Genomic DNA, 22,348 nt, shown 5'->3' with positions numbered 1-22,348 from the left:
TCTATATGTTGCCAACTTGTACTTCCCAAGCACTTAGTACAGTGCTCTGCACACAGCACTCAAATACGATTGAATGAATGAATGAATCTGAGTAAAATCTTACTTTGGAAGATGTGTTCACACTACTGCTATGTGAAGAGCACTGTTCTAAATGCTTGGGAGAGTGTTATAATAAAATTGAAAGATATGTTCCCTACACACAAGCAACATAGAGGTCATAGGGGAATTCCAGAACCTTTCATTTGATCAAGTACATTTGCTCTATAGGCTTGTCAGAGTTATATGAAGGACAGAGTCATTTTCTGGATGTATTTAGGAGGAAGCAGCTTCTCCATATGCTGTGACTTCTCCATCCATTTTGTCACCTGGCTGTTTCATTTCAAAACTCAGAAGCACTCTTGCTGTGGCACAACTAGTGATTCATAGCCCAAAATGGAGAAAAATATTGAGGAAAGCACAGAAAGGGGAAAAGTCCAATTCTTTCTGGCAGTGAAATGGATCCCCCATGTTAGGAGCTCTTTGCTCTAGAAATCCATCTTAATTTCCAACCCGCTCTGAAATCAGTCCTGTTGATTTTTACCTTCAGATGCTCTTGCACTGGGAGGAACTGGGGAGACACCCATCTTGGGGGGCAAAGGGAGGGATCCAAAGGCCACTTTTCCCTCCCTTATCCTCCCTCTGGCAACTCACTTGGCCCCAAACCACACTTGATCCTTTGGAAAGGCAAATACCTCTGTTACCTCGCCATCTCCACCTGTGGAAATGATCCATCCCACTGCAGGAGCAGGAGGCTGCTGATGCCTGTGTTGTTTCCACCCCAGAATTCCTCCCATTTGGGGACTCTGCAGACTACATGGGGACAAGAGATCAGGAGTCACCCCTGCACATGCTCCCTCCCTCCCCCCTACACTTTCTCCCCAGCTACAGGGAAAGTTTCCCTTCTTCTGCCCCCACTGAAGGAGCAGAAGATGAATGGATGTTAATAATAGTAATAATAATGATGATGATGGCATTTATTAAGTGCTTACTATGTGCAAAGCACTGTTCTAAGCACTTAGGGAGGTTACAAGGTGATCAGGTTGTCCCACGTGGGGCTCACAGCCTTAATCCCCATTTTACAGATGAGGTCACTGAGGCCCAGAGAAGTTAAGTGACTGGCCCAAAGTCACACAGCTGACAATCGGCGGAGCTGGGATTTGAACCCATGACCTCTGACTCCAAAGCCCAGGTTCTATCCACTGAGCCACGCTGCTTCTCTATATGCTTCTCTATGCTGCTTCCCCTTTTCCCCTTTCTGCTTCTCTTTCTCTAAAGAAGGAGATAGTGTATCTCCTTCTTTACAGATGAGAAACTGAGGCCTAGAGAAATTAAGTGACTTGCCCAAGGTCACATAGCAGGGAAGTAGCAGAACTGGGACTAGAATCCAGGTCCTCTAACTCCCAGGCCTGAACTCTTTCCACTAAGCCATGCTAGTTCTCTAAATGCTTCTTCTCTTAGATTGTAAGTCCCTTTCCAGTTAGGGACTGCTTCTGAATTGATGGCCATGGGCTGTCTCCAGGGCTTAGCAGAGAACTTTGTATATTCTAAATCCGTGTTGTAAATCCCACTGGCTTTTGATATTGGCACCAGAGCCTGGGAAGACCGAAGCGGGGAAGGGAATATCTTACAGAGCTTGTTCAGGGTGACCAACCACTATGTCTGGTCAAAACCCTTGTTTCCAAACTCCCCACTCTCCCCCACCATTTTATTATCCTTGAAAGCTGTTTGTCCTGGAACTTTTGCTATTAAGCCTCCTGACCAAAAACTTACAGGTTACACTGGAGCCCTCCACTCTCTTTCCCATTTCTACCTCACATGTCAAGTGCTTAAATGCATCCTCCATAATAATGATGGCATTTGTTAAGCGCTTACTATGTGCAAAGCACTGTTCTAAGCGCTAGGGGGATACAAGGCGATCAGGTTGTCCCACGTGGGGCTCACAATCTTAGTCCCCATTTTACAGATGAGGTAACTGAGGCACAGAGAAGTTAAGTGGCTTGCCCAAAGTCACATAGCTGACAATTGGCAGAGCTGGGATTTGAACCCATGACCTCTGACTCCAAAGCCCGTGCTCTTTCCACTGAGCCACGCTGCTTCTCTGTGTATACCAAAAGTACGCTCTGTGGAAGAAAGGAATCATGCTGACCCTCTTGGGAAGCAGAACCAACATTCATATCTGTTCATTCACTCATATTTATTGAGCACCTACTTTGTGCAGAGCCAAGACAAGCAGCAGAATAATAATAATAATAATTGTGGTAAGGTATTTAAGTGCTTGCTATGTGTCAGGCACTATACTAAGCGCTGGAGTGGATACAAGCCAATCAGGTTGGACACAGTCCCTGTCCCAAATGGAGCTCTAGGTCTCAACAGAGAAGGAAAGCACTTGTGTATAGCTAAATCCTATATAGCTCTTTGTGTTTAAGGAAACATGCAATGACTAGTTTGATTACCAGTAAAGATACACAACACACCACCAGGAGAGAATTGCAAACAGAATCCAGAATACTGAGTGAGGAAAGATTCCTATTGAGCTATAGATCAGCTAAAAGCTCCTAAGACTTTAAAATTGACTGTAAATGCTGCTTAGGACTAGAAACACTTTAGATTTTAAAAGGAAGCACTTCTTCACCCAGCAGGTGGTAAGCATATGGAATTCATTACCATAAGTTATGCAGGCTGAAAATATCAGCAGAGACAAGAAGCATTTGGATTCATTTTTGGATGAGAGATCCATAATGGGTTACTAAAGGGAAAATTAGTTGTGTAGAGGGATGTTAGGGTTGTTAGATGGTACATTCCTAAATATTAGGAAGAATGCCTAGGAGGGCAATCAACACAAGGTTCTTACAATCATTGTTACAAGGACAGTGTTTATGCTTTTATTGTTCCTTGACTAAATCTTAGAGAGGACCCACAGAAAGTGACAATACATCCAAATACAGGAGAGGAAGAAGTTACTTCAGTATTAAACAGCTTTAATCTAACATGAGCTGAAAAAAGTATAATATGATGATTCAGAGATTTCCGAGCTAGGTTTTTCTTGGGTAATTTGAAACGGATCGACGATTTAGATGTTACATAAGACTCAGACATATAGCACCTCTGCAGCCCTCCTGGATTAAACATTATATAAACATGCTGAGAAGCAGCGGGGCGCATTGGAAAGAGCATGGGGTTTGGAGTCAGGTCATGGGTTCAAATCCCGGCTCCACCAACTGTCAGCTTTGTGACTTGGGCAAGCCACTTAACTTCTCTGGGCCTCAGTTTCCTCATCTGTAAAATGGGGATTAAGACTGAGCACGCCCGTGCGGCAACCTGATCACCTTGTAACCTCCCCAGCGCTTAGAGCAGTGCTTTGCACGTAGTAAGTGCTTAATAAATGCCATTATTATTATTATATATGCAATTTCCAAACTCTGGAAAATTTTATTCACTGAGATAAAATGGTGGTTGGAATAAAAATCTTGGACATGTGCAAAATGCTCCAAATGGGTGAACGATTTAAACATTAAAATACACTAAGCAGATGAAGCTAATTCATACATGTGCAATGAGTAGGAAACAACAATGGACAGAGTTATACTGCAGAGGATAACTAGAATTTGGTTGAGGTGTAAGTCGGGTGGAAAAGATCGATAAGGCATGGAAATAAAGTTGGGATGTATACCAATCACCAACATAAATATGTTCTGAATTTGGAAGAATGTAGTCCTGCTGAAATGGATGCAATCATGTTACACTAGTTTACTAAAGGAAAAAGAATATGGGAAGCAAAAGAAATAGCATGCGTATATATATTTAAAATGGCAGTAGTTGTACATAACTTAAGAAACTTCCAGCTTGATTCAGATAATGTAATAGTTAAAATTAATTTTTGCTAATCATAGGTGCTCAACTAAATATTATTCCATAATAATTAGCAAGTAGACAAAAATTTAACCAGATAGGGAAGTGGCATGGGTAAGACTCCAATTGCAAACTATAGATTTCATCTATGGATTCTCATTTTGTAGCAGTAGAGTTTAGATTGGAAAAAGGAAAATGAACAGTCAAGGAGTTGAACTAATAGCAATTTGGAGGTTGCAAAAATTGTTTAGCCACTGGCTTGATTAATAAAGTGTCTATCTTGGCACCCTGAAATCGATAGGAATGGCTCTGAGCAGAAGCTTTGTAAGGATTGTGAGGCAAGGAGGTCTAAGCCCAAACAATTGCTCTTTATAGAACCATCTCACAGCCTCTCCTAATGGGTTGACCTCACTTCTAATTGCTCTATGCTTGGCTGACCTGTCGGCTACTCTTCAAGACTGCTTATGGCTAAGTCGTGTGATTTGAAGAGTTTTGTCTTTAATTTTTCTGTTCTCCTTATGGGTGATGTCCCCATTTCACTTTACCATAGACCATCTCTCTGGCTACCCTGCTGTCATCTCTCCTGATGTTCCCTGATTATCAGTAGCTTGCTGCAGTAAGTGTCGCTTCCATTTATCCTGGTGAAATGACCACGTTCTGGGACTATTTTGTAATAATAGCATTAATGACACCCACTGGGGAGCACTGTATGACATGCTTGGGAAGTACAGGATAAAAAAGGGACACATTCTCTACCCACAAGGTGTTTATACTCTAATGAAGGACACAGTCATAAAAAAAAATGCTTACAACTAAAGTGGTCAAAATAAAAAAAACTAGTTATACATGATGAATGCCAAGGAACATATTAACACAATGTAATCTTGCATTTCCATGTGCTTTGAGGACACTTCCACATGATTATCCCAGTGGCACCGCAAGCTCAGTATCTCCCAAACTGGACTCCTCATATTCCCCACCAGATCCTCTCCCTCACCTAACTTCCTTATAATGGTCATCAGCACCATATCTTCCCCACCTCTGAGGCCTGTAACCTTGGCCTTATAGTCTCCCTTTGTTTTCAACCACCGTAATCAGTCCATCACCAAATCCTTTCGCTTTTTCCTCCACAATATTTCCAGGGTCCAAACCTTGGTCTCCATCCAAATGGCCACCTTTTCTTGTTTTTCTTTTTTGGTATTTAAGTGCCTACTATATGCCAGGTGCTGTACTAAGCCCTGGGGTTAATATGAGTTAATCAGGTTGGATAGTCTCAGTTCCATATGGGGCTCACAGTCTTAATCCTCATTTTAAAGATGAGGTAACTGAGGCAAAGAGGTGAAGTGACTTGTCCAAGGTCACCAGCAGACAAATGGGAGAGCCAGGATTAGAACCCAGGTCCTTTGAATCTCAGGCCTGTGCTCTATTCACTAGGCCACACTGCTGGTCCAGAAACTTGTCATATCCCAACTTTACTGAATCATCCTCCTCTTCCAGATGCTCCTCACTCCAGTCCATACTTCATTCTGCTGCTGGATCATTTTTCTGAAACCATGTTTTGCACACGTTCTCAAACTCATCAAAAACCTTTGATATTTTCCCCTTCCTCCCTGCATTAAGGCCATTGGCCTTACTGCACTCATTCAGCTCTTTCCCCCACCTTACTTGACTCTCTTCTCCTACTACACCCCAGATTCTACTCTTCATTCTTACCAAGCTAACCTACCTACCCACTCACACCTGTAGCACCTATGTACATATCTTTCAACTCTCTTACTTCCTCTTGTCTGTCATTTTTGTGCCTCTAACCCCTGCTATATTGTATCTAGATGGGGAACAAATCAGGAAATTCTACTGTACTTTCCTAAACGTTTTGCACAATATTCTGCCTACAGATGCTCCATTATTCAATATGGTTTACTTGATGGAGGCAGGAGGTTGGGGAGAGGGATTTCTGGACAAAGGCGACTGCAGCTAATCTCCTGTCCTGGCCCGTACTCTTTTGATATTTTTTTAAATGGTATGAAACACTATGTGCCAGGTGCTGTTCTAAGCACAGGGGTAGATACCAGTTAATCAGATTGCACACAGTCCCCGTCCCACATGGGACTCACAGTTTTTATCCCCGTTTTTCAGATAAGGTAACTGAGGCATGGAGAAGTGAAGTGACTTGCCCAAGGTCACACAGCAAACAAGTGGCAGAGCTAGAACTAGAACCCTGGTCCTTTTGACTCTCGGGGTCATGCTCTATCCACTACGCACACTGCCATACTTGCATGACAGTCATCTCCTAGGTTCCCATTCTACAAGGTACGAAGTGGTGGCCATGTTGGTAGAGTCAAGAGGCATATGACTTACTTTTAAAGTTCCAATTATGTGATTTTGTTGCTGGAACCACCCTTTTATCCAGGGCTGTAACCTCTAAAGCCTCTGGATTAATCACATCCTTCCCTTTGCCCACAAAGTGCTAGGGGCATGGAAACTCCAGGCTGACCAGCTCCCTCCTTCAGCCTACACTCTCCACACGTGCTCTGTGTGCATCTTTATAATTTGCTCCAAGTAAAGGATGAGAAAATATTTGGTGGAAAATATTAGGAGGATAGGATGCTATGTGTGAAACGACACCAGGATGCTTTAAAGTTATAATGGAAAAGAGAAAGGAAATATTTACAACTATTACCAACTGAGAAACATAGAGCGATAGATATGGATAACAAAGTTCGGGAACAAACTGAATACGGGGAACGTGAAGAAGGATGACTGGTACCATGGAAGAATACGGGCTTACTTAGCGAGGAGGAAAAAAATATCAAAATTGAGGGTTAAGAAAACAAAAAAGGAAAACATACTTTAGGTCTAGTCTGGACGACTAATTGAAACTTTTCAAAATATTTTAGTAACATTCTAGGTTGTCAGTATTTATTAAAAAGAAGATGTTCAAAATGTACACTTTTAAAGGAAGAAAGGAAAATTTAGGAGTGATAAGAAACAGCCGAATAAAATGAGAGATCCTCACGTGTCTGTATTTTCATCACACTTGTAACTAAGTTACTTGTTTGGTAAAACATGCAGGGGAAGGTTTGATGATCAACGAAGATGGCCCACAGATGTTATGAGCTGTCCTTGCCAATGGCAAATTTGGGTGCTGACTCTGGGGAAACACCCCAAATTTCAGTCCGCAATCCAACCTATCAAATCGATCATATTTATTGAGTGCTTACTGTGTGCAGAGCACTGCACTAAAGCACGTGGGAGAGTACAATATAATTGAGTTGACAGACACACTTCCTGCCCACAAAAAGCTCACAAGGAGCTCAAAGAGCCCCTATTACTGAAATGTACATAAGTGCTGAGGAACTGAAGGTGGGATGAATAAAGGACACAAATCCAAGTGCAAGGGTGACGCAGAAGGGAGAGGGAATAGAGGAAATGAGGGTTTAGTTGGGGAAGGCCTCTTGGAGGAGTTGTGATTTTAATGAGAGCTCAGAAGCCACATAACTAGTTAGAATAGTAGCCTAGTTCTAATATAAAAAAGCACTTATGATTAAAATGTTAGATGACTCCTCTTTAGCCCAAATGTTTCAATGAAAAGAACCCTGAGTGGCTACTGGACTCTCCATTTCTATTTCTGAAATTTTGCCATTCTGCCAAAAGTTGATGAAACAGAAATTTGAGGAAGCAACTTCTGAATTATGTTAATGTTACAAAAAGCCAATTTAAACAGTTTTCAACTTTTTGTGGACTTATATTTGAAATGTTTTCATTTTTCAAACCCACAAAGTGAAATGTGGAGCCCCGGGTATGGATTAATTATATTGCCTATTAAAAATTAAGAGGCATAATTATTTTTAAATGTCAGTTTGTGTGTGCATAGCTCAACAGCACATCCGTCTCTTCCAAGACAATTAAACTTGATGAAGTGAAAATACAACATTTGGCCTTTAAAAAAAAATGCACTCATATGAAGGAGAAATGGGATGTGTTGTGTTTGAGGTTTTTTCAAATGCTTATCTGAACTCTGCATTGCCTATTTTGTTATGGTGGGATGGAGAGAGGAAGTAGTTTTTAGAACGCTAACACTGCAGTGGGAAAAGGGCCAGAGTTTGACTCTTCAATTGGGAAGAGAGCAAACTCCACGAGGGAATTACCTTCAGAGCTAGGAATTAGCCCTGAGAGCAGGTAGAGGATATTTAATTCTGATGCTGAGTCTCTATGGATCTGAATTGGTGTCCTGCCTTTAAAGCACCATTTGTTTAGAATGCTCCCCAAAGCCTGATCTTTTTTTTCACATTTTTACTCAGTTATTTCAGTTTTGCTCCCTCCCTTGTTACCCCCTAAGGAAATAAAGTGGAGAATACCCATGTAAATAGAATACCGCTGGTGTGTTTCTTTGGCCCACCAAACTAGCATAGAGCATCAGACTCCTTTGGTTTCTCTCTTTCAGTGAATAATATTTACTATGCGCTACTTTGTTCAAAATGCTGTGCCATCCTCTGGCGGGGGGAAGCTACATAGGTGAGACTTAGATACAGTCATTGTCCCTTAAGGAACTCACAATTTAAGAATAAGTGAGAGGTGGGAGGCTGGCAATGGAGTCATCAGGAGAAATGAAACTATAGAAACATAAGTTCTCTACTGAACTCAATTAACTCGGTCCCCTACCCCTTAGTTGATCTCGTACCACTCACCCACAAGCCCTGGATCACCTTCACAGCCCGCTTCCTTCGCTCCTGTGCACAAGCTGCAGAACGCTGCTGGAAGAAATCCATATATCAGGCCGACCTTGTGAGCTTTAACTCTGTCCAGCCAAATTATTTCTTCATCCTATTGACTCCCATGGTCATTGCCCTCGCTAGTTGTTCCAGATGTTTAACTCCCTCCTCAAACCCCCATCCCCCACCTCCCCATCTCTAACCCATAAGACCTGGCCACCTACTTCACTGAGAAAATTGAAACCAGCAGGTGTAATCTCCCCCAAATCTCCCCAGCCCCTTCTTCAACTGTTCCATCGTTCCCAGCAGTATCTCAAGAGGAGCTCTCCTGTCCTCTCTCCAGATCTCTCCCCTCCACCTATACCTCCAACCTCACCCCTTCACACCTTATCAAAGCACTTGCCCCCTCCTTTTTTCCTTGTCTGACTGCCACTTTCAAGTTTTCACTCCCCAGTGGCTTTTCCACCCCTGCTTTCAAACATACTGTCTGCCCTAATCCTAAAAACTCCTCTCTTGTCCCCATAGACACCTCCAGTTATAGCCCCCATCTCCCTCCTACCATTCCTCTTCAAACTCCTTGAGTGAGTTGTTTACACCCACTGTCTCAAATTTTTCTTCTCCAGTTCTCTCTTTGACCCCCTCCTATCTGGCTTCCATCCCCTTCACTCCACAGGAACATTCCTCTCAAAGGTCATGAATGACCTCCTTCTTGCCAAATCCAACCCTCTACTCCATCCTAATCCTCCTCGATCTCTCAGCTGCCTTTGACACTGTGGATCACTCCCTTCTCCTGGAGAAATGATCCAACCTCAGCATCACTAACAGTGTCCTCTCCTGTTTCTCCTTCTACCTCTCTGACCACTCATTCTCAATCTCTTTCACAGGCTCCCATCCCATCTTCTAACTGTGGGAATCCCTCAAGGCCCATTTCTGAATCCCCATCTATTCTCCATCTCTGTCCACTTCCTGGAACTCATTCTCTCCCATGGTTTCAACTACCCCATCTTGGCGGATGATTCCCAAACCTATATCTCCAGCTCAGACGTCTCTGTGCCTCAGTTACCTTGCCCGGATGGTGTGAACCAAGTGACTTTGCACAAGCCAGACATTGTTTCTATTAGAAAATGATGATTTCTATTGTTGCATGTGTACTTAGAGAAGCAGCGTGGCTCAGTGGAAAGAACATAGGCTTTGGAGTCAGAGGTCATGGGTTTAAATCCTGGCTCTGCTAATTGTCAGCTGTGTGACTTTGGGCAAGTCACTTACCTTCTCTGTGCCTCAGTTACCTCATCTGTAAAATGAGGATTAAGACTGTGAGCCTCCTGTGGGATAACCTGGTCACCTTGTAACCTCCCCATCACTTAGAACAGTGCTTTGCACATAGTAAGCACTTAATAAATGCCATCATTGTTATTATTATTACTTGTCAGAAAGACAAATTGGGGCCCAAATAGTCATTTCTACTGGGTGTAGATGTAAATTCCGTCCCTGGGCCGGAAATTTTTTACATTCCTAGAACCGCTTTTGGCCCCCTTAGACTCATGCCATGTCTACTTAAAAAGAGTCACTTCTCTCCTGAAAGCTGAGGGCCAGGTTGATCTGTGACCCTATTCCCTCTCAGGAATCCTTAGCTGCAGTTTACACAGGCATAAACACACACCCGCACACAGACACACATATGCACACATACACATAAAACATATATATGTTACCAATAAGTTTCTTAATGACCAGCCACCCAATTTTTAATAGCTCACCTTCCCCATTCTGGAAGCAAAACAAAAAACTATCCTTCTGTACTGCTAGTACAGGTTCCATTTTTCACATGGCATAATTTTTTTATATTTCACAGATGAGTGGGAATGCCTATCTGATTCTCTCTCTGTGTCTTTGTGTGTGTGTTTGTCTCTCTCTCTGTCCCCTTCTCTCTTTCTCTCTCCCTCCCACTCTCTCTCTCATACACATTTCTCTGCAACTGCCATGCAACTACTGTCCTTTAAGAGGTAGCCCGTGGAAATACTGTGACTTGTGGCAAGCACTTTCTCCTAATATAGAGATATTTGGTGTTCATCTGAATTGAGGAATATTTTAGGAAAACAGAATAGAGCTCTTTGAGTTAGCTTGAAAATCTGTCACCTAGGAAATTTCCTCTTCTCAGCTATGACCGCAGGTCTCTAGTACTTGATACTGCCTCATCCTACAGAAGGTCAGTCTTCTGTGGCATGAGAAAACCCATCCTTTCCCAACATGGGTGAAGTGTTTTGTTTGTGTGGTAGATACTGCTCTAAGACCAAATCATAGGGTTTTCACTCAGAGGTGCTTTCTCTGGCTTTCAGCTGGGAAGGGGCTAATTCCAAGATTCAGGTCATTTCTTAACTTGGACTCAAACTGATCTCTGGTTAGTTCACCTTCACTGAAGCGAGGATGGGGCCTGAAAAGAGAGAGAGCTAAAGAGGAGGAGAAAGGGAGAGGAAGATAGTGAGAGAAGAAAGGAGGAAGTAAGGGGGAAAGGGAAAAGGAGGACAGGAAAGAGGAAGATAGGAAGGAAAGGAAGTAGTTCTTCCCAGGTGGAAGAGGAGGTAATGGCTACAGTTGTCATTGATACTTTCTCCCAGGAAGTTCCCATAAGGAGAGTTGAAAACATGCTTGAAACGGGCCACCCCCATCGTCTTATGACTCTGAAGCAGCGTGGCTTTGTAGGGGAAACACGGGCCTGGGACTCAGAAAGATCTGGGTTCTAATTCTGGCCCTGCCATTTGTCAGCTGTGTGACCTCGGGGAAGTCACTTCACTTCTCTGTGCCTCAGTTACCTCGTCTGTTAAATGGGGATTAAGACTGTGAGCCCTATGTTGGACAGGGACTGTGTCCAATCCAATTATCTTGCATCTACCCCAGCATTTAGAACGGTGCCTGGCACATATTAAGCACTTAACAAATACCATAGTTGGTGTTATTAAAATCCCGCCCGCCTGCTGGAGCAGTGAGTAGGAAAAACCATGCTAAACTCAGAACCCTGGGAAACAAACTGGGAAGCAGCATGGCTCAGTGGAAAGAGCCCGGGCTTTGGAGTCAGAGGTCATGGGTTCAAATCCCAGCTCCGCCACTTGTCAGCTGTTTGACTTTGGGCAAGTCACTTCGCTTCTCTGGGCCTCAGTTCCCTCATCTGGAAAATGGGGATTAAGACTGTGAGCCCCCTGTGGGACAACCTGATCACCTTGTAACCTCCCCAGCCCTTAGAACAGTGCTTTGCACACAGTAAGCACTTAATAAATGCCATCAAAAAAAACCAAACCCTGAACATTTTGTCCAGGGAGGGAAAATGCTCTCCCTGCTCTGGGGAAATAACTTCAGAGTGCATCGATGATGAGGATAAAAGCTCCATGCGTACTGAACTGAGAATAATGAACAATATCTGTTACTTCTTCGGACTGTTATCACGCAACTGATGCAGTGCTCCCTCTGCACACAGAAGGTGCTCAGTAAATGCTGTTTATCATGATAAATCCTCATGCACATAAGTGACTAAAACATACAAAATCCTATCACACATTTGGTGTTTCATAAGAATGCTCATGCATAATATTCTGGCCTAGGAATCTACCCATCTATCTGGACCAGGAAACTTTTTGTTTGAGGTAGACTGAAGGTGTCTGGTACCTAAGCTGACAGTGATATCTTAAATTTGAAGAGCAGAGCACTTTCAAATTAGACTCATTAAGGATAATGGAGTGATCCATTGGTAAGGCTTTAACTGCAAACCCAGAGGTGACAGGTTATTTGGTAAGCAATTTACTAAGTCTCTCACTCTCCTTTTCCCAACCATGGGCATTGTGAGTTCATTCTATTAACCTTAATAGGTTTGCTTTCAAAGCACCTCGCTCATAAGATTTAAATGTGGACACGGTCGTATGTCAGCCGGCAGCAAACTTTAAATAACTAAACTAATAAAGCAGATGTAATGCATTGTTATGTATCTGTGTGCACGTAACAGAGAAGCTCTTTAATGGGGAGGTGAAGTCAACCCATAAGCAGTCAGCGATGACAGCTCAAGTGTGAGCTATGGTTCTTTTTGTCTGGGTAACAGGGATACCTTTGATCCTTTGGCTTGGCTATAGCCTCCTTCCTTGGCCAGCCTGAGAGTCCCACAGAGGGACCTCACAGTAGTTGGCCAGACAGGCCACTTTGTAAAGAGAGCAAAGCAAGTTCACTTCCACTCCCTTTCAATTAATTCGGCTTCCTGAATGGGAACAAGAAGGAAATTTGACCTCCTGTAGAATCACTGATTAAGATATCTGAGTTTTTTTCTCTGAGGTAGTCAGTGGCCTGAGCCGAGGGGTGGATGCTGCCATTGCCTCTTGACTTCTTTAACCTACATTGGAAGACGGAGGAAATGATTTAAAGACACAGACACTTACTTTTCCCTCCTTCAAAGCCTTATTGAACGCACCTCTCCTCCAAGAGGCCTTCCCAGACTAAGCCCCACTTTTCCTCATCTCCCAGTCCCTTCTGCGTCAGCCTGACTTGCTCCCTTGGCTCTTCCCCCTCACGGCCCACAGTACTTATGTACAAACCTGTAATTTTATTTTTTTGCATTGATGACTGTCTCCCCCACCTCAGACTGTAACCTCATGTGGACAGGAATGTCACTGTTTATTGTTGTGTTGTACTTTCCCAAGTGCTTAGTACTCTGCTCTGCACACAGTAAGCACTCAATAAATACAACTGAATGAGTGAATTACACTCTTCTTCCTGCACTTAGAGCTTGAATGTTAATACTGGTGTTTCTTACAGTGCTTTCTTACTGCAAGATAACACTGTAAAACTTACTTCGCCTTATGCACCTCTGATTCCCTTCCCTCTGAAGTGTTTCGAGTGGTATGAATGGAGTGATTAAATCGGATTGCAGTTTAGCATTAGATAATGACAGGTCTGTTAGCCATGGATAATGGCAGATCTTTAGGGTGCCTTTTTATGAAGAGGATTTGAAAGATAACACTTTGGAAATTGCTTCTTTCCATATGTGCATGTAACAGACTTTGAGATTTTATTATTGGCATATATTTACATTGCTATTGGATCACATTTCTATTTTGCCAGTCTTATCATTCTTTTAATATTCTATTTTTTCATAAGTGTTAGATCTTAGAAGCATATTAACACATTAAGTTATTTCCTGTGGGAAATTATACTTTGTTTATTACTAACAATAATAATAATTATTATGAGATGTATCAAGCACTTACTCTGGGCTAATCACTGGGGTAGGAACAGGGTTATCACATCAGACACTGTCCCTGCCCCACATGGGGGACACCAAGGTATCTTATTCCCATTTTACAAATAGGGAAACTGAGGCCCAGTGAGGTGAAGTGACTTGCTCAAGGTAACTCAGCAGGACTAGTGGAAAAGCTGGCACTAAAAGTGTGGTGTCCCATCTCCCAGGCCAGTGCTCTTTTCACTCGGCTTAATTCTAGACTGTGAGCCCGTTGTTGGGCAGGGACCGTCTCTATACGTTGCCTACTTGTACTTCCCAAGCGCTTAGTACAGTGCTCCGCACACAGTAAGTGCTCAATAAATATGATTGAATGAATGCTGTTTCCATGGAGCCAATGAAGGAATGTAGTAAAACATTAGACTTTTGCAAAACACTGTTCTAATTAGATCTAACATTGTTTCTTACAAAATCAGTCTAATGAGCACTTATTTTGTGCAGAGTATTGTAGTAAGTGCTTGAAAGAGTACAAGACAACAGTATAACAGACATGAGATAGAGGTGAGTCTCTTCCAGGAAGTCACTACACCGCTTTGCAGAGGGAAAAAATTCACTATTGGGATGATAAGGAACTTCCCGAAGGTCATATAGTGGATTTTAAAAAAATGGTACTTGCTGAGACACAGAGAAGTTCAGTGATTTGGCCAGGATTAACACAGTAGGTAAATGGTGGAACCAGAATTAGAAGCCAGGTCCTCTGAATCCCCGGCCCAGGCTCTTTCCACTAGGTCACACTGCTTCCCAGTTCTCTTTTTCTATCAAACAGGAATCATATCAACTCTGGTGGCCTTTTCTAAGTGTTCAAAGAAAAGAAAGCCTTGGCTATTTATCAAGTGCTACACCCCTGCATCTCCTGATAGCGTATCCCTGTCTGCTCATTGCAGGTCAATGATGTTCTTAGTACTTAACTGGCAGGGGGAAGGGCTAAGTCACAATTTGAAGTGGATCCAGAGTTTGATGGTCACTGGGATTGGGAAACTCTATATAATAGATACCAAAGAACATGAAATTGAGGTTCCACTGTGACTTTTGGACCTTGCTGGTATTGACTTCTTCAATTATCCAGCCCAATGGAACAATGCTTTATGGGAGCTGAGAGAACTGAAATTGTTGGCTCAAGAGGGTTGTGGGGATGTAGTGCTGTAATAAAGCAACCCATTTGTCTCCCCTTTTCTCTGCATTTTTTGAATTATAAAACACTTAAGGATGTTGCTCAGACAACCAAGTCACTGAGCTGGCTGAACATTTCCAACCTTATCATTGTGCATTTTAGGCTACCGTAAGGCCCGTTTCCCCTGTGGATTTTGTCATGTTGAATGATAAATCAGGAAAGACAAGAGAATCAATCAATCAGTGGTATTTATTGGTTGCTTACTGTCTTCAGGGCACTGTACTTGGTGTTTGGGAGATTATGGTTCAATAGAGTTGACAGAAACAATCTTTGCCCATGAGGTTCTTACAGAGGAAGAATCTTGATTCTGATTAAATAATACCTTGTTTTCCAAGTACAGAGCTCAGTGCTTCATACGACACCTTGGTCCACGGGTTCTCCAGTTGAGCATTACATTTACCTTCCTTTATATGAGATCAGATCTGGTAATAAAACAGCAAGTCACCAGCCTTTGTATTTTCCATGACTAAGAATGGAGTTGAAACTAAATGGACGTGTCTGGGGTCTAATCCTGGCTCTGCCACATAATACTAATAGTAATAATGATGGTATTTGTTAAGCACTTACTATGTGCAAAGCATTGTTCTAAGCGCTGGGGGGATACAAGGTGGTCAGGTTGTCCCACGTGGGTCTCACAGTCTTAATCCCCATTTTACAGATGAGGGAACTGAGGCACAGAGAAGTGAAGTGACTTGCCCAAAGTCACACAGCTGACAATTGGTGTAGCCGGGATTTGAACCCATGACCGCTGACTCCAAAGCCCGTGCTCTTTCCACTGAGCCATGCTGCTTCTCTAGTAATAATAATAATAGTAATAATGATAATATTTTAGCTCTTACTGTGTGTCAGGCACTGTACTAATTGCTGGAGGTGGATAAAGACATATTGGGTTGGACACAGTCCCTGTCCCACATGGGGGTCACAGCCTTAATCCCCATTTTACAGATGAGGTAACTGAGGTCCAGAGAAGTGAAGTGACTTGTCCAAGGTAACACTGCAATCAAGTGCCAGCGCCGGTATTAGAACCCAGGTCCTCCTGATTCCCAGGCCCTTGCTCTATCCATTAGACCATGCTGCTTCTCAGGCTGCTATGTGTCCTTGGGCAAGTCACTTCACTTTTCTGGGCCTCAGTTACCTGATTAGCTTGTAACTACCCCAGCACTTAGTACAGTGCCTAGCACATAGGAAGCACTTAAGAAATACTATGGGAAAGAAAACAACTGTGTGAATGTCTGTTGCTGAGCACTTAAAAATGTTCTAGGTTTGGAGGTAGACTGGATGCCACCTCTAGCAGGCAAGTTTTTTTCTTGCAGCCCTCGCAACAGAAAGTCATAAAGCCCCCTACAAAGGGCACCCCCTACCAAGGGCGCTCGGTAAGCGCTCCATAAATACCACTGAACGAATGACTAGGAGATCCCTTGGCTTCACCTCCATTCCTTCGTTCGGTCGTATCCATTAAGCGATAACCACGTGCGGAGCACTATACTAAACGCTTGCCATGGACACCGATTCCCGCCTGCCGCGTGACCTCGGGCGAGTGGCTCCCGTTCTCCAGGCCTCAGTCTCCTCATCAGGAAATCGGGGATGGAGACGGCGATCGTGTCCGACCCGATCCGCTTGTGCCCATCCCGGTACTTAGCACAGTGTCTGGCACCTAGTCAGCACTTAAATGCCCATTGGGTGGCCATTCCATGCACTGCAGCATTCGTGATTTATAAACTACAACTCAGCTCTGCCACTTGTCTACTGTGTAACCTTGGGCAAGACGCTTCACTTCTCTGTGCCTCAATTTTCCCAGCTGTGAAACTGGGGGATTAAATCCTACTCCCTTTAACCTGGACTGTGAGCCCCATGTAGGTCAAGGACTGGGTCCAAACTGATAACCTGTATCTCCTCCAGTATTAAAACAATGCTTGCCATGTAGTAAGTGCTTAAAAAATCATTATTATTATTATTATTACGTGGTAGGAACCCCAAATGGTCAGGAAGAATTAATGCCCCTCCCAAAGTGACCAATCTGGTTACCACGGAGTAACCCGAGACACTGAGAGAATTGGGCTCCTTATCTTCAAATTTGAACTAAATTAAACTATTCAGTGAAAGGGCATTTTATGACACCCACAGGGGACTCAAGGCCCCCTTCTATGTTGGAGGGATTGTTTTAATTAAATTTATTTTTAAAAACTGTAATTAGAAAAATTCATTCCTTTGCCAGTGTCACTTTTTCTATGGCTAAATGGGTGAGATGACAATTCAATTGGGTGTTTTCTACTTTCTTAAACTTCCCTTTGCCATGCTTCCGGAAATCATGGATCACAGCGCTCCCTGGAATCAGACTTTGAGCTTGCTTCCCCATTCAAACCCAACACCTCCTTTCCTTGCCCGGGAATCCTAAGATAACCTTGGCCAATTCTCTCCAAGCTCTTTGAGCTTTGAGGTTTTATATGAATTCCATTTAACGGCTGCCTACGTCTTTAAAAATCACCAGCCTCATCCTGATTACACCCTGAGCTTCCTCTGTAAATAGAAGCAGGCATCTTTCTAATCATTCAACTGCTCCTCCTCCCTGATTCACTCCAAAATGCTCATAAGCAGTATTTATAGTTCCTCAGAATTGCTTCCTATGCATTTGGCATCCTGCTTGGGTCAAGAGAGAAAAGAAATCCACCAAAATTCGGGATGAACGCAGAAATATGTTCTTTGAAATGATCAAAAATACCCTCGAGTTCCGGCTCCTTCCCAGATCTCTGATTTCTGGCCACTTGCATAAAGTATCACGCTGAGAATCTCATGAGTAAAAAAAATAATTTTAAAAAACCCCAGTAACCAAATCAGATTAGGGAAAGGTCTAAAATCATCCACTTCACACGATCCTGAACCTTATCTCCCACTTCATACACTTTTAATGACAGTTGAGGTAATAAACAACACTGTATACTTGCAATTTATTAATATTTAAAATATTGTTAAAGCTGGAGAATAGCAGAATAGATTACTTCAGGAGCAGAAAACAGGTAAGAGAGAGCCCATTCAAACTAAACCTGGCCGAAGGGATATATTTGAATTAAGGTAATTACTTTCGAGGATTGCATGAACTATGAAAACCTCTGCAATTCTTGGGTAAAAAATTCTGTTGGGTGTCCTACTCATTTGGTGAAAGCACAGAGGATAGATTTGAGTCATCGTTAATGGTTCTTTGAAATATAATTCCTGTCATTTTCTAAGATTATGTTTAGAATATTTGTTAAACCTAAGCATTGTAATTATTTTGTATTCACCATATGTCTTTGAGGAGCTAAAGTTGGATATGTTTAAAGTAAAAAAAGATATACTTTCTTACTTTAAACATACATATCGTGTGTGTATATAATATATATCTTGTATAAATATAAATGTATATATGTATGTATACATATATGCATACATATACATATATACATACACATACATATACATATAAAGAGAGAGAGAGAGAGAAGCAGCATGGCTCAGTGGAAAGAGCATGGGCTTTGGAGTCAGAGATCAGGGGTTCAAATCCCGGCTCTGCCAGTTGTCAGCTATGTGACTTTGGGCAAGCCACTTAACTTCTCTGTGCCTCAGTGACCTCGTCTGTAAAATGGGGATGAAGACTGTGAGCCCCCCGTGGGACAACCTCATCACCTTGTAACCTCCTTAGCACTTAGAACAGTGCTTTGCACAAAGTAAGTGCTTAATAAATGCCATATATATAATATAGAGTTTATTTATATTATATAATTATATTATAATATATGATTATATATATAATGCAGATTTTATATATATATAATTTGGACCTTCTCCCAGGCCCAGAAGTCTCTTCCTTGTGTTTTATATATCAATCAATCAATCAATCGTATTTATTCAGCGCTTACTGTGTGCAGAGCACTGTACTAAGCGCTTGGGAAGTACAAGTTGGCAACATATAGGGACAGTGGGCTCTGTGGGCCAACAGTGGGCTCACAGTCTAAAAGACTGTATTTATGTTTATAAATATATATATATATATATATATATATATATATATAAAACACAAGGAAGAGACTTCTGGGCCTGGGAGAAGAAGACAGAGACATCTCCTTGGAGAAAAGGGAAGATACGTTTTTTAAAAATATTTTGCTTATGAGAACTGCAACGGCTTTCCAGGAATTTTCCAGAGGAGATTCATCAGAACTCCCCTTCTCCATCACAAGATTCCCTTTTTTTGGTGGGGGGGGAGTCGTCATTATAAGAACACCTCAGAAATGCATCTCAGCAAACCGATGGGATCCATTTCTAAATGATTTAGGTGTCTTGGAGGGCCATAACATCAAAGAACGGCACTAGTTAGAGAAACTGGCACACAATCTACTGCCTTCAACCTGAGTTACATTCCTTTGCTGCCCTCTGCAGCAGGAATCAATTCGGTTCCTCACAAGCACACGGGTCCACAGTAGACACAGCTAACCTTCCTTTTTGAGGGTACTGCTGCTTATGGAGAGGTCTTGCGTAGGCATGAAAGTCTGACCACAAAAATAATAATAATAATAATGGCATTTATTAAGCGCTTACTATGTGCAAATCACTGTTTTAAGCGCTGGGGTAGATACAAGGTAATCAAGTTGTCCCACGTGGGGCTCGCAGACTTAATGCCCATTTTCCAGATGAGGTAGATCAATCAATCAATCGTATTTATTGAGCGCATACTGTATGCAGAGCACTGTACGAAGCGCTTGAGAAGTACAAGGCAACATATAGAGACAGTCCCTACCCAACAGTGGGCTCACAGTCTAGAAGGGGGAGACAGAGAACAAAACCAAACATATTAACAAAATAAAATTAATAGAATAGATATGTACAAGTAAAATAAATAAATAAATAGAGTAATAAATATGTACAAACATATATACAGGTGCTGTGGGGAAGGGAAGGAGGTAAGACGGAAGCGCTGGGGTAGATACAAGGTAATCAAGTTTTCCCACGGGGGGCTCACAGACTAAATTCCCATTTTCCAGATGAGGTATGAGATAGATTCAAGGCCATCCTCTCTGTCAACTTTCAGAGTCAGTCTGTCACTAAATCCTATCTCTCTTGTTTCACGGAAGCTTTCGGACCTGCCTCCACCAAATTCTTCCAACAGCCCCAACCTTGTCCCATCCAGTTTGCCTACTGCATTCGGCTTTGTCCTCGTTTCTACATCTCGCCCCTCTCCCGTCTGTACTTCACTCTGCTACTCAACTTCACTACATTTTTCTAAGACGTTTTGCAAGCGTTTCTCTACTTTTCTCAAGAACCTTCGGTGGCTGTGCGTTCCACTCTGCATTTAGCAGAATTTCCCGACTCTTCACTTTAAGGCACTCTAGCAGCTCTCTCTCTCCTTTATCCACTCTCTTTTCCAATTACAACCCAGCTAGTACTCTAGTACTTTTAGACTGTGAGCCCACTGTTGGGTAGGGACTGTCTCTAGATGTTGCCGACTTGTACTTCCCAAGCGCTTAGTACAGTGCTCTGCACACAGTAAGCGCTCAATAAATGCGATTGATGATGATGATGATACTCTCCTGCTAGACTTTATGCTGTTTGAGGGCAAAGATTGTGATTTCTTACTCTAGTGAACTCTCCCTAACAGCGCAATGCCTTGGACACAGTAAGTGCTCAGTGAGTGCTGTTGACTGGATGACTGACTAATGTTTCCTCCTGCTTGGTCTGCAAATAAAATAAGATCTTTACTGTATTTGCCTTTACCAGGTCTGTTTGCTTTTTTATCAATCAATCAATTAACAGTGTTTACTGAGTACTTACTATGGGTAGAGTACAATAGAGCTGGTAGACCAGATTCCTGCTCTGTACCTCCCTAAAATCCCAGCTCCTCCACTTGTCTGCTGTGTGGCCTTGGACAAACCACTTCATTTCTCTGTGCCTCAGTTACCTCATCTGTAAAATGGGGATGAAGACTGTGAGCCCCATGTGGGAAAGGGACTGTGTCCAACCCGATTTGCTTGTATCCACCCCAGCACTTAGTACATAGGTGTACCTGTACCTCAATAAATACTAATGATCGATTGATAGGCTACTTAGGTTTTCTCAGCAGGTTGCACTGTAAGCAAAGAATAACCACAAGTGGCTTGCAATGAGCTGCAGTTTAGCCACCCTTGTATATGTGACATCTTGGGTTTGACAGGCCCTCTTTTTTTATGGTGTTTCTTTGTTTTGTGGTATTTGTTAAGCACTTACTATGTGCCAGGCACTGTGCTAAGTGCCGGGGTAGATACAAGCTAATCAGGTGGGCCCAGTAAGCGCTTAACAAATACCAATATTATTTTTATTATTATTCTCAGGCCCGTGCAGCGTGGCTCAGTGGACAGAGCACGGGATTGGGAGTCAGAGGTCATGGGTTCTAATCCCAGCTCCGCCACTTGTCAGCTGTGTGACTTTGGGCAAGTCACTTCACTTCTCTGGGCCTCAGTTCCCTCATCTGTCAAATGGGGATGAAGACTGTGAGCCCCACGTGGGACAACCTGATCACCTTGTATCCCCCTGTCCCGAGGTGACCTTGGGGTAGTGGCCATCTCAAGGTTAAATGCTATCTCGTGACCCCCTGAGCCAGCAGGCAGAACTCGGGAGTGAGGGTGGGATACCGCCCCAACAACCCAAACTGCTAGATTGACAACCCGAGCCGGGAAGACAGAAGGTGTCCCTCGCACCCGTGACAATCAGATTAGGTATGGAGGAGGGGGGAGGGCAGAGATTGGATAAACTGAGGTCGGAAGCTGGAATGGCCTAGGAGCACAGGTGATAAATACCTGTCCCCTCTGACCTTGGGGGCAGAACACCAGGACACGCAGCAGGAGGAGCAGCAGCAGCAGCAGCAGTACACGTGTCTTTCTGTGCCCAGAATCAATCAATCGCATTTATTGAGCACTTACTGTGTGCAGAGCACTGTACTAAGCGCTTGGGAAGTACAAGTTGGCAACATAGAGAGATGGTCCCTACTGGCTTAGAAGGCCAGACACCCGCTCTGCAACCAGAACCAGGGCCGCGGGACGGGTGAGTGTCTCGTGGGTGGGACCCAGGTGCCCTGCTGCTGAGGGAGATAATAATAATAATAATAATAATGGCATTTATTAAGCGCTTACTATGTGCAGAGCACTGTTCTAATAATAATAACGATGGCATTTATTAAGCACTTACTATGTGCAATGCACTGTTCTAAGCGCTGGGGAGGTTACAATCAATCAATCAATTGTATTTATTGAGTGCTTACTGTGTGCAGAGCACTGTACTAATCAATCAATCAATCATATTTAT

The 22,348-nt window shown here is 42.9% G+C and overlaps 1 protein-coding gene across 1 annotated transcript in view; it reads left to right on the top strand.

Moving 5' to 3' along the window:
• Positions 1-22,348, top strand: part of TPK1 (thiamin pyrophosphokinase 1) — a 348,586-nt gene that overhangs the window by 11,531 nt on the left and 314,707 nt on the right. The window lies entirely within an intron of this gene.

Source organism: Tachyglossus aculeatus, chromosome 18, assembly GCF_015852505.1.
Source record: "Tachyglossus aculeatus isolate mTacAcu1 chromosome 18, mTacAcu1.pri, whole genome shotgun sequence".
Classification (NCBI taxonomy): Eukaryota; Metazoa; Chordata; class Mammalia; order Monotremata; family Tachyglossidae; genus Tachyglossus; species Tachyglossus aculeatus.
The sequence above is the reverse complement of the archived record's forward strand: the minus strand, read 5'-3'. Positions and strand labels throughout refer to the sequence as shown.